The sequence below is a fragment of the Dipodomys spectabilis genome, unplaced genomic scaffold (genome assembly GCF_019054845.1).
Source record: "Dipodomys spectabilis isolate Male_0828 unplaced genomic scaffold, ASM1905484v1 ptg000547l, whole genome shotgun sequence".
NCBI classification, from domain to species: domain Eukaryota; kingdom Metazoa; phylum Chordata; class Mammalia; order Rodentia; family Heteromyidae; genus Dipodomys; species Dipodomys spectabilis.
Genome location: NW_024871224.1, coordinates 3,408,290 through 3,421,939, shown reverse-complemented (window position 1 = coordinate 3,421,939; position 13,650 = coordinate 3,408,290). Strand labels below are relative to the sequence as shown.

The 13,650-nt window shown below is 37.2% G+C and overlaps 1 long non-coding RNA gene across 3 annotated transcripts in view; it reads right to left on the bottom strand.

Moving 5' to 3' along the window:
- Nucleotides 1-1,438: 1,438 nt before the first annotated feature.
- Nucleotides 1,439-13,650, bottom strand: part of LOC122099922 — a 31,734-nt gene continuing 19,522 nt past the window's right edge. Inside the window, exon 3 of one of the 3 annotated variants that reach the window (XR_006146037.1) lies at nucleotides 1,439-1,463. This is a non-coding gene — a long non-coding RNA (uncharacterized LOC122099922). Of the gene's footprint in view, nucleotides 1,464-2,439; nucleotides 2,575-12,186; nucleotides 12,339-13,650 lie in introns of those variants that run through there. The other 2 variants (XR_006146035.1, XR_006146036.1) reach the window with 2 other exon arrangements.

The following is a 13,650-nucleotide window of genomic DNA, read 5'->3' as shown; positions in this document are numbered from 1 at the left end:
GTATTAGAGTGCTTTCATCAGCATCACCATTCTTTCAGAAACACATCACAAACTGCACAAAGTTCACATCTAATCATTTAGAGGGGTATTTTTTTGGGGGGGAGTCACCCACAGGGATTGCACTAAAATGTTGGGGGTAATATCCTAAGATCTTTTGCTCAAGGCTAGAGCTCTACCCTTTTGAGCCACAGCTCAGATTTTCACAGACATCCTGCCAGGGCTGGGTTTTAAACCCACCAGTGTCAGGTCTCAGCCCCCATGTATCTTGGATGACAGGGGTGAACAAGCCAGCAGAATCTGGTTCCATGGTGCTTGGTTGCAGTGGTATACATCTGGCTATTCAGATTAGATTGCAGTTGTCAGCATCAGACACCCAGCTTGCTCTGTGATGAGGTATTTGAAGTCCTATTCTTATAGAGTTGCAGTCACAACATTCAATCTTTTTTGGTGCCCGTCCTGGGTCTTGAGTAAGGCTCTAGACACAGTCCCTAAGATTTTATGCTCAAAGCTAGTGCTCGACTGCTTGAGCGACAGCACAACTTCCGGATTTTTATGTGCATGTGGTAGTGAGGAATCGAATCCAGGGCTTTGTATGTGCTAGCCATCACTATAGCACTGAGCCACAGGAGTGATGTGTATAAACAGATAAATGTGTAGATCGGCATATATATATGTCTACATATATATGTAGATGTATAAATATATATATATATGTATAAAACAAGACAAAGATGAGTGTATATTATTAAATTACATAAATTATATTATTGCCAATTATTGAAAAATTATTCCTTCCATTTTTAAGTATCATGGTTGAATACATAATAAATTATTAATTGAAAATTAGTCAATGTAGTGTAGTTGTTGTGTATAATTTTATAGTATACTCATACACTAACTACTAATTTAATTGTTACTTTTATAACATTTGTATGGATGTATTTTGGAATGCGTTTCTTAGAATCTCCCGCCAATCATTAGTGGCAGTCCCAGGATTTGACCTCCAGGCTTAAGTTGAGGTTTCGGCTATGGCTATCATAATAGCCAGCCAAACATCAGCATGTAAGATCATGTACACATTCTGGGCCTTGTCATTTAGACCCAGGATGGTCACAATGCAAAGCAAAAAAATGTAAAACCACCTTCTTGAACTTCTCTGTTTTATCCTTCGCCTTTTTATTTTTTGCTAACGCCGAGATTTGAACTTGGGTCCTAGGATCCCAAGCTCAGCTGTGGCAGAGATGCCAAGACCTGAGTTCAAGCCCCATGTTTGGCCAAAAAACATAATAAAATAAAGCCCTGGATGGAATTTTTTTGGAATTTTTTGGAATTTTTCTGTCTGGCATGGGATTTGAACTCAGGGACTGGGTAACTCTGTGGCATTGTGGGTGAAGGGGAAGCTCTCGGTCCTTGAAGACAAGAAATTCAGACCAGTTCCCAGGCTCTGAATTGACGCCACAGCACTGGAAAAAATAATATTCATATATGATCACTATTTACATACATGGGTTTAGTAAGTATGACATTTATTACCCTTATTTATTTATTATTATTACACATATAACATTTCATTTATTACATCCTATCACGAGTATATATTTGCGTATGGATTATACATCATACTGAGACCCAGGATTTTTTTTTCAGGAAAAAAATGTGTCAAAAGTGGTTTCTTCCTACATGAATAAATTTTTGGCGATGCTGGGATTTCAACTCACGGCCCATAATGGCTAATCCATAAATGGGGTCACAGTCTTAGCACACCAGCCTCTGGCAATCTGAGCTGCCAGGAAGTTCTAAGGACCTGTGATCAAGCCACAGTAGTGCCCTATATATATATTGATAGATGTGTAGAAGGCTATATATACATATATATATACATATACACACACATACACACACACACATATATATATACAGAGAGAGAATGTGAGGATATCATTAAATTATATAAATATAGTCACCCATTATTAGTTATTAAATTATGTCTCCATTTAATGAAGTATCATGGTTGAATACTTATAAAAATTTTAATAAAAATTAGTCAATATCCTTCCATTAGGGGAATCATACCATGGTGCTAGAATGGAAGATATAAATCCAATAATTTTTGTGTGGCATTATAAAATAGAATCACGAATTAACTGCAAAATTAATTGTTATTACACATTTCATTAACATTCACATAAATAGGAACTAGTCTTTTAGGATCTCTCTCCATTTGTGGGTGGCAGTCTTGGCATTCGAACTCCAGGGTTAGGTAGTTTACTTCCAATGAAAACCATTGGAATAATACTGTGAAGGTTTCAGATGGTCACAATGAAAAAAAGAACAAGAAGAAAAGAAAGCCAGCTGTCAGTGGTTCCTGCCTGTAATACTAGCTCCTCAGGAGGCTGAGATGTATAGAATGCCAATTTGAATTCAGCAAAGGCAGGAAAGTCCACGACATTCTTATTTCTAAGAGATCACAGGAAAATATCCCCATGGGTTGGTTCTGTGGCTCAAGGGCAGAGGACTACTCTTGTGCAAGAGGAGATCAGACATAGGGCCTGGGCTCATATTTCAACCTCGGACCTGCCAAAGAAAAAAAAAGAAGGCAATAACTCCATGTCTCTGAGTATGGATGGATGATGTATGGATGTCACAAAGGATTTACAATATAATCATCAGTGTGATGTCACATTGTCATTATGACATCAGCTCATTGTGACATCACAAATATGTAATGATATCACACCACTATGATATCACATTGTCATTGTGACATCATATATACATTATGAATGCCAATTATTTGATTTCATTATATTTCAAATGTGGCATGTGGGTTCATATAAAAAACACATTCTGACTTCATAATCATGGTGACATCACAATCCCTTTGTGACATAACATTGCCACTGTGATATCTCTAAACATCTGTGCCAACTCAAACATGTCCTGTCCTCATGTTTTGTGACATGTTGCCACTGTGTTAGGCTCATTGAGAGCTCAATCTATTTTTGACATATTATTTCAGGTATGACATGAAATATTAGCAATATACTGTGACATCATGAACATTGTGACATCACACTACTAGATTTAATGACCATTGTGTCACATTGTCACATCACGAATCTGTTCTGACTTCATCACATTTGTGCCAACAAATGCTTTGGAATCGTCACAAGCCCGTTCTAAATTTATATACTCATTGTGAGTTAATGACAATTGAGGTCTGGAATGCCATTGTCACATCACCAATCTACTGCGACATCACAAAACTAGTTTGAACTCATCTCTATTATGGCATCATCAAATAATTGTGATATAACAACACTATTATGACATTATAATTTGACATCATATTGCAATTGTGATATTACATACTTTCACAAACCTATTATGATCTCATCACATATAAGAAAATTCATGGCCTTTGGGATATCAAGCTCCTTCTGTGAATTGTATCATTGTGAACTTCTAGCAATTCAAATGTGAAATAAGATGTCACATTACAAACTAGTTTGGACATCATTAACTCATTTATTACAAACTAGTTTGGACATCATTAACTCATTTTTATATCAATAATTATATCATTTTTATATCATTAACACTTGAACAAACGAAACCTGTTAGCAACTTTAGCACTTGTAACAAAAAACATGGCCTTTGCATCATCATACTTCATTTGTGTATGTTGTGACTTCAATATCATATCCTCACCATAAATTAGTGGCAATTAAGATCTGACATGCCATTGTGACATCACAAACCCTTTGTGACATCATTACCAATGTGAAATCCGACTGTTGTTATGACACCATCAGCTCATTGTGACATCACCAAGCCACAGTGACATCATAGCATTATGACATCACATTGCCATTTTGCTGTCATAGACACATTGTGAATGTATATCCTGTGATTTCATTCTTTTTCAAATGTGGCATATCAGTTGATGTCAGAAACACATTGTGACCTCATAACCATTGTAACATTACAAACTCTGTGTGACGTCATAACCAGTGTGACATCAAAATGTTGTTATAACATCTTTAGCTTATGACATTATAGCATTTGCCATTATGACATTATGACATCATAGTCACATTATGAATGCCTAATCATTGTATTTGAAATGTGGGTTGATATCAGAAATTCATTGTGATATCATAACCATTGTCACATCAAAATCCCATTGTGACATCAATTTGGCAATGTGACATCACAATGTCAATGTAAAGCTACTAAGGCATCATGATATCACAATGGTCATGAACTCACAATGGGCTTCTGATATCAACTGACATGCCACATTAAAAATAGAATGAAAAACATAATAGGCAACCACAATGTGTGTATGACATCAGAATGACAATGTGATGTTACAATGCTATGATGTCATTGTAGTTTTACACGTCAAAATGAGCTGATGGTGTCATAATGCCAACATGATGTCACAATTATGATGAAGTCAGAAAGGATTTGTTATGTATCAATGGTATGTCTGTCAGTTGTCATTAGTTCCCCATAAGAATATGGATACAAAAAAGGTTCTCTGATGTCACAGAGGCCATGTGTGTTTTCAAAGGTGGTAAAAGGTCCTAATCTGAATGGCACAATGTGATTCATCATGTCACAATGGAAATGAGATGTCCCATTGTGTTTTTGATGTCACCGTGGTGGGATGAGATCACAACGGTTTTGTGATATCACAATTTGTTTGTAATATCAGAATGATATATCCAATTTCAATTACTTAGAATTCAATATGAGGATACCAGGAGATAGAAGAAGCTTCATAGTATGAGGTCATATTATGAGAAAACCCAATGGGACAGTGATTTCACAAACACAATGTAATGTCTCAATATCTTGTTATAATAATGTTTTGATGTCACAATTGGTGACACCATACTGATGAGGTGGTCGTAATAGATTGGAGATGTCCCAAGGGGTTCATGATGTCACAATGGCATATGGGATCTCAATTGTCATTAACTCACCATGAGAATATGAGTTTGGGAAGGGATTCTGATGTCACTAATGTATATGTAGTCAAAAAGCTGAAGAACTAAAAGATCTGAGATGTCACAAAGTGACACAATGGTTATGATGTCCAGCAGTGTGATATCATTATGTTACACTGGATTTTAGATATCTCATGTCGTATCTGAAATATGAGGTCGAACACAGACTTTCAACTCACAAAGGGCCTAAGACATCACAATAGCATGCCACAAAAGTTATGAGGAAAGGAGAGGTATTTGATGTCACAGTGAGTTAGTGATATAACAAAGGCAATGTGCTGTGACAAAGAGATTTTGATGTCACAAAAGTTATGAGTTCACAGTGGTTTCCTGATATCAACCCACATGGCACATTTGAAATAGAATGAAATCAAAGAATAGGCATTCACAATGGGTCGATGACATCAAAATGACAAAGTGATGTTAAGACAGCAATGTTTGATAGGATAGGAACTCATTACCTTGCTCATGTAAATGTAATCCCTCTGTACACTGTACTTATAATAAAAAAGACACAGAAGAAAAAAAGAGAAAAATGGTATGGTGTTATTGGGGTTTGGTGATGTCACAATGAGATGATGGTGTTATGATGACAATGTGATTTCACAGTCATAATTATTGCAGAAAGTATTTGTGATGATACAATACTGTGTGTGATCACAATTTTCATTAGTTCACTATGAGGATATGGCTACACAAAGGTCTGTGAAGCCACAGAGGTTATGTGTTTCTTTAAAGGTGCTAAGAGCTCACAATAGCTTTGTGATGTCACAATGTGATTGTGAAGGCAAAACAGCAATGTGATGTCACAATGGGGTTGTGATGTCACAGTGGTGATGAGGTCACAATGAGTTTGTGTTGTCAATATGAGTTTGTAATATCACCATGACATGTCCAATTTTAATTTCTACTAGTTCACAATGAGGATACAATTTCAAAGAAAGAATCTTAAGCTCCAAAGACCATGTGTTTTTAGTCATAACTTGTGTAATATGCAGCCATTAAGATATTTTAGTCCTTCAGTAGGCTTAGAATCTGTTTTCAAACTCATAATAATTCAGGTAGGACATATGATATCTATCAGAAATTGACTGACATCATGACCATTGTGACATCATATGGATAGATATTAAGACCATGGTGTCACATTGTGAACTCACAAATCTGTTAGGACTTCAACACATTTGTGCCAACACATGACATTGAAGATAACACGGTCCCTTTGTCAACTCATATCTTCATTGTGAATTAATGACATTTGAGATCCAGCATGCCATTGTGACATTTCCAACCAGTTGTGACACAAACAAGACCACACTAAAGCTACCAGCACGACTATATTTATTTCAGGATTATTTACCATATCTAAGATATGGAACCAACCCAGATGCCCCTCAGTAGATGAATGGATCAAGAAAATGTGGCATATATATATATACACACATACATACAATGGAATTCTATGCCTCCATCAGAAAGAATGATATTGCCCCATTTGTTAGGAATTAGAAAGACTTAGAAAAAATTATATTCAGTGAAGTAATCCAGCCCCAAAGAAACATAGGTTCCAGGTTTCCCTTATTTGCAATCACTAGTATATGTCTGAGTCAAGCAGAAAATGTCAGATAAGTTGATGTTACTGGAATGAACCCTAAGATAAGTATTCCAATTTTTTTTGTTTATTTTCCTTTCATGCAATTTTTTCTATCATATTTATAAGATGATTTCTATGTTGCTTTGTATGTCCCTCCCCCACAGTATAACCCATACTTTCACTGTATTTGATGTTGGTATAGTTTGTGGAGGGGAAGGGAAAAAAATAACAAATCATTTAACTAGGGATACAGGAGGACCCATTGCAACAATGAGATGTACAAGTCGTTTTGTCGAAAAACGAACTTAAAAACTTTGGTGGGGGGTGGGAGGAGGATTGAGTGGGGAGAGAGGAGGAGTATGGGAAGAGTTTGGAAGGGGAAACGAGGAGGCATTAATGCTTGATAAGAAATGTACTCGTTATCTTGCCCATGTAATTGTAACTTTTCTGTACGGTATTCTCACAATAAAAAAAAACACAAGACATTACAAACCCCCTCCCAAAAAAATTGTGACAGCACAAACCTATTATAGTAGAAACACATTGTTATCTAATAGCCATTGTGGTAGCACAATACCTTTGTGATCCCACATTTCCATAGTGATATCACTAACCCACTGTGAAATTCCAATCCTCTCACACCCAATCCAGGTATGAAATGTGATACCCGAATCCAGTGTGACATTTAGATCATAGTGACATCACACTGATAGATGTTAAGAGCATTTTGTCACATTCTGACAACACACACCTGTTAGGACTTCATCACTTTTGTGACAACGCATGCCTTTGAAGATACCACAGTCCCTTTATGAGCTCATATACTCATTGTGAGTTAATGACAATTGAGATCACATGTGTCATTTTGATATCACCAACCCATTTTGACATCACACACCTCTTGTAAACATCACTAGTGTGGCATCACCAATTGTGATATGAAAACCTTATTAAGTTATCATATTGCAACATCACATTGCCATTATTATATCACTGTTCCATTGTGTTTTCTAAAACCTAGTATGTCTTCATAGCATTTTAGAAAATTCATGGTCTTTTATACTTCATTCTTCTTCTGTGAACTCATATCCTCATTGTGAAATAGTAGCAACTGAAATTGGACATGTGATTTTGAGGTATGACTTCACAAAACTATTTGATTTCATTACCAATTTGACATCCAAACCCATTGAGAACTTTCATTACCATTTGACATCACTATCACATTTTGACATCCCAAACCGATTAAGACCTCTTAGCACATTTGATAAAAACATAGGACCTTTGTGACATCACAGTCGCTTTGTGTAACTATACCCTCATTATGAACTTCCAATTGGTATCAGACATGCCATTGTAATATCACGAACCCTTTGTGGCATCACCAGTGTGACATAACATTTTCATTATGACAGCGTCAACTACTTTTGATATCACAAAAGTACAATGACAAGATAGCATTATGAGATCACATTGTCATTGTGAAGTTACAGATAGATTGTGAATGTTTATTTTTAATTGTTTTTTTTTCCGGTTGTGGGGCTTGAACTCTGGGCTTGGTTGCTGTTCCTGCTCTTCTGCTCTAGGTGAGCACTCTATCGCTTGAGCCACAGCACCACTTCTGGTTTTCTAGTTGTTTTTATTGGAGATGAGTCTTATGAACTTTCCTGCCTGAGCTGGCTTTGAACTGCGATCCTCAGATCTCAGCCTCCTGAGTAGCTAGGATTACAGGTGTGAGCCACCAGTGCAAAGCTATTTCATTCTATTTCAAATTTGACATATGTGTTGATATCAGAAACATAATGTGACATCATAACCATTGTAACATCATAAATCAGCAGTGACATCAAATTGTCATTATGACACCATCAACTCATTGTGACATCACCAAACAACAATGGCATCATAGCAGTATAAATCACAGTGACATTGTTACATCATAGACGTAACATTGTAAAGGCTTATTGTATGAATTCATTCTATTTCAGAAACCCATTTTGACAATATATAGCCATTCTGATATCACAATACATTGTGAAATCACATTGCCATTGTGATATCATTAATCTGCTGTGCCATCACAAACCAGTCCTGTCCTTATAAGTTTTGTGCCATGCTGCCCTCCTTATATATTAGGTCCTTGTGAGCTCATAATCTGTTTTCAATCTCATATTTCTGGTATGACATGTGATATCAGAAATCCCCTGTGACATCATATTGCCAGATTTCATGAATATTGTTTCACATTGTGACATCACAAAACTGTTAGAACAGCATTACGTTTGTGACAACACATGCTTTTGGAGACATTACAGTCACTTTTTGAACTCATATATTCATTCCCAATTAATGACAATTGAGATCTGCCATGCCACTCTGACATCATGAACTCATTGTGACATCACAAATTTATTGTGCTCATCACGAGAATGGCATCAACAACTAATTGTGGTATGAAATCATTATTTTGACATTATATTGTGGTATTGCCGTCGTGACATCATTGTTCCATTGTGTTTTTACAAATCTACTATGGCGACATCACATCTTAGAAAATTCATGGTCTTTGAGATTTCAAGCTTTTTTCTGTGAACTCATGTACTTATGACCCCTAAAGCAAGGACACAAGCCATTGAGTCAAATTTAATATAATAAAACAATTTACAATAGAAAGGGGACTGTGATTACCTTATCCTGGACTGGATACCCAGGTCCAAGATCATCCTTGACCAACAAACCTCAGAACTTCAATGGGCATCACCACCCTTTTTAATTGGTCTGCAAACCACCATCCAAAAAATTATGATCTCCAAAGCTCCAAACCTCAATGGGCAAGGCTTTTTACTTTTCCATTCCTCCCTCCTTCACTACAGAGCTGTCCTTCCTTCCTGGTCTTTCCCTTTATCCCTTCCACCACTTCCTTCTTCTCTTCCACTCTCCTCCACTCTCCACAGGCCTGCCCTACTCTGCCCCCGTGACCACTTGCCAACCTTCTGCTCTCCATCAACTTCCTCTCTTCTCAGATTTTTCTCTTTATTCCATCCTGGTAGCACCAATTTTTATTTCCCCTTCCAATGCTCTGAAAATGCAACCTATATATAGGTTTACCTCTCTTTACTCTAACGGGTCTTCTGCCTAACAGTTTTCAACAATCACTTCCCAAACTGCCCAAAGCTCAATCACTCCTTGACAGCTCACCATGTGAGGCTTGACACTTCACCTTTGGCGGCATTCCCCACACTCTCCGGTGGGCCAGACCAAGAATTTACAATGATTATCAGCTCAGACAGATAATTCTGGCCCCACTGGTTATTACATTATCCTCATAGTGAATTAGAAGAAATTGAAATTGTATACGTCATTGTTATATTACAAACTTGATGAGACATCACTAAACCATTGTGACCTAATCACCGTGGTGACATCACAAACTCATTGGGATATCACACTGACATTGTGCTACCATGATCACATTGTGACATCCCAAACCTATTATGACCTCAGAAGCTTTGAAAGAAAGCATGGCCTTTGCGAAATCACAGGCCTTTTGGTATCCATACCCTTATTTTGAGCTAATGACAATTGAGATGAGACATGTCATTTTAACATCGCAAAACCTTTATGACATCATCACCAGGGTAATATCACATTGTCATTATGACAACATCAGCCCATCATGACATCATAAAACAATGACATCATAGCATTATGATATCACATGGTCATTGTGATGCCACAGACACATTGGAATGCCTATTCTGTGATTTCATTCTATTTCAAACGTGCCAGGTTTGTTGATATCAGAAATACATTGTGACCACATAATGTTTATGACATCACAATACCTTGATGACACCATATTGCAATTATGATATCACTAACCCACTGTGACATCACAAACTTTCTTATTCTCATAAATTTTTGACATGCTTCCAGTGTGATCCCTTTGGCCTCTCTGAGTTCATAAATTGTTTAACTCATGATACTTCAGGTATGACATGTGATATCAGAAATCCACTGTGACATCATGACCACTGTGACACACTGCCAGATATCATGACCATTGACTCACATTGTGACATCACAAACCTGTTAAGACTCATGACACTTGTGCCAACATATGCCTTTGGATACATTATTAACCCTCCTGAACTTATATATTCATTGTCAATTAGAGATCTGGCATGAGATTTTGACATCACCATCTCATTGGGAAATCACAAACCTATGTGACCTCATCACCTGTATGGCATCACCAACAATTTGTGACTTCAAAACAATACTATCCCATGTAATGGTAACATCACATTACCAATGGGATTTTCACCATTGCATTTTCACCAACCAATTATTTCCTCATAATATTTTACAAAATTTATGGCCTTTCTGACTTGTAGCTCCTTATGTGAACTAGTATCTTCATCGTGATCTAGTAGAATGAAATTGGACATGTAATGGTGATATTACAAATTCATTGTGACACCATTATCCAAGTGTGACCTTATCACCACTGTGACATCACAAACCCATTGTGACATCACATTGCCACAGTGATATCTCGGTCACCTTGTGACATCCCAAATCTGTTGTGACCTCTTAGCACTTTTGAAAAAGCACATGGTACTTGTGACATCACAGTCCCTTTGGGTAACCATATCCTCATTGTGAACAAAGGACAACTGACATCAGACATGCCATTGTAACATTACAAACACTTTGTCACATCATCTCCAGAGTGAGATCACATTGTTGTTATGATACCATCAAATCATTGTGACATCCCAAAATGACAATGACGTCATAGCATTATGACATCACATTTTCATTGTTAGGTCATAGAGACAATGTGATTGCCTATTCTGTGGTTTCATTATATCTCTAATGTGACATATAGGTTAATTTCAGAAACCCATTGTGACCACATCACCATTGTGATATTACAATCCCTTTGTGACCTCATATTGACATTGTGATATTATTAATGCAATGTAACATCACAAACCTCTCGTCCTCATAAATTTTGTAACAAGTGTCTACCTTGACCTGGGCTAGATGCCCACAGCTAAATGCAGCTTCAACCATGAACCCTCAGACCTCCAAAGAGCAGCCCAACCATTTGTTATCTGGCCTGCAAATAAGCAACCCCAAAAATAATGATCTCCAAAGCTCCAAACTTCAAAGGACAAGGTTTTTTTCTTTCTATTCATCCTCCTTCTCTACAGACCTGTCCTACCTTTCAGGTCTTTTCATTTTTTTCCTTTCACCATTCCCTTCTTTTCTTCCGGCTTCTCTACTCTTGACAGGCCTGCCCTGCCCTGTCCAGGTGGCCAGTTGCCATCCTTCACCTCTTGGTCTCCCTCAATTTCCTCTCCCTGGTTTTTACCCTCCTGCAGTCTCTTTACTTCTTTCCTTCCAGGCCTTTCCCTCTTTTCTCTCCCCTTCTGTTGCTCTGAACATGCAGCCTATGTATAGGCTGTACCCTTCCCCCACTGCAGTATGTTTCCTGCATAACAGTTTTCAATCATCACTTCCCAAAAGTCCATGCCCAATCACTTCATGGCAGCTCACAATGTGGGGCTTGACAACCTATCTCCTTCAGCAGCATGTGCTGCTCCCTTCAGCTGCATGCACCCGCCTCTCCTGTGGTCCAGACCAGGAGGCCATGATGACTATCTGTTCCCATGGATGATAGGGTCACTGCTGGTTATTAAGTGTATCATGGTGATCTAGGAGAAATTGAAATTGGACAAATTTGTGATATTACAAACTCATGATATAACTAACCCATTGTGACCTCACCAACACTGTGACATCACAAACACATTGTAACATCACATTGCTGTTTTTGACACCAGGATCACATTGTGACATCCCAAACCTATTATGACCTCTTATAACCTTTGAAAAAAATAGTTTTGTGACATCACAGTCCCTTTGTGTACCCAAATCCCCACCATGAAATATTGACAATTGAGAATCAAACATGACATTTTAACATCAAAAAGTTTGTGAGATCATCACAATTGTGACATCACATTGTAGTTTTGACACCATCTGCTCATTCTGAAATCACAAAAGTAAAATAATATGATAGAATTATAACTTCACATTGTCATTGTGACATCATAGACACATTATGAATGCCTTTTCTGTGATTTCATTGCATTTCAAATGTGGCCTGTAGGTTGATATCATAAACAAATCTTGAAATCATAACCTTTGTGACATCACAACCCCTTTGTACATCACATTGTCATTGTGATATCACTAACCTACCATGACATCACAAACCTATCCTGTCATCATAAATGTTGTGACATGCTGCAATTTTTTTTAAGACTTTTTGTCCTCATGATCTGTTGTGGACCTCATTAGATTTCACATATGACGTTTGATATCACAAATTCCCAGTGACATCATGACCATGGTAACATCACACTGCCAGATGTCATAACCATTGCGTCAAATTCTGACATCACAAACCTTTTTGGATTTCAATATATTTGTGACAACACATACTTTTGGAAAAACTACAGTCCTTTTGTGAACTCAGATACTCATTGTAAGTTAAAGACAATTGAGAAACATTATGTCATTTTGACATGCCCCACACATTGTGACATCACCAATCTTTTGTGACCTCATCATCAATGTGGCATCATCAACTAATTGTGACACCAAAATAATATTTTGACATGATGCAGTGAGTTGACATTGCCATGGTGATATTAATGTCCCATTGTGTATTCACAAACCTAATATGGCCTCATAACATTTTTAAAAATTCATGTCCATTAGGACTTCAAGCTCCTTCTGTGAACTTGTATGCACATTGTGAAAAAGCAATTGAAATTGGACATGTGTTTAAGATATTACAAAATCATCATGACATCAAAAACCTATTGTGAACTCATCACAACTGTGTATCATGAAGCTATCATGGCCCCTAAGTACTTTTGAAAACACACATGACATTTGTGACATTTCAGTCCCTTTGTATACCCATATCCTCATTGTGAACACGACAATTGTATTCAT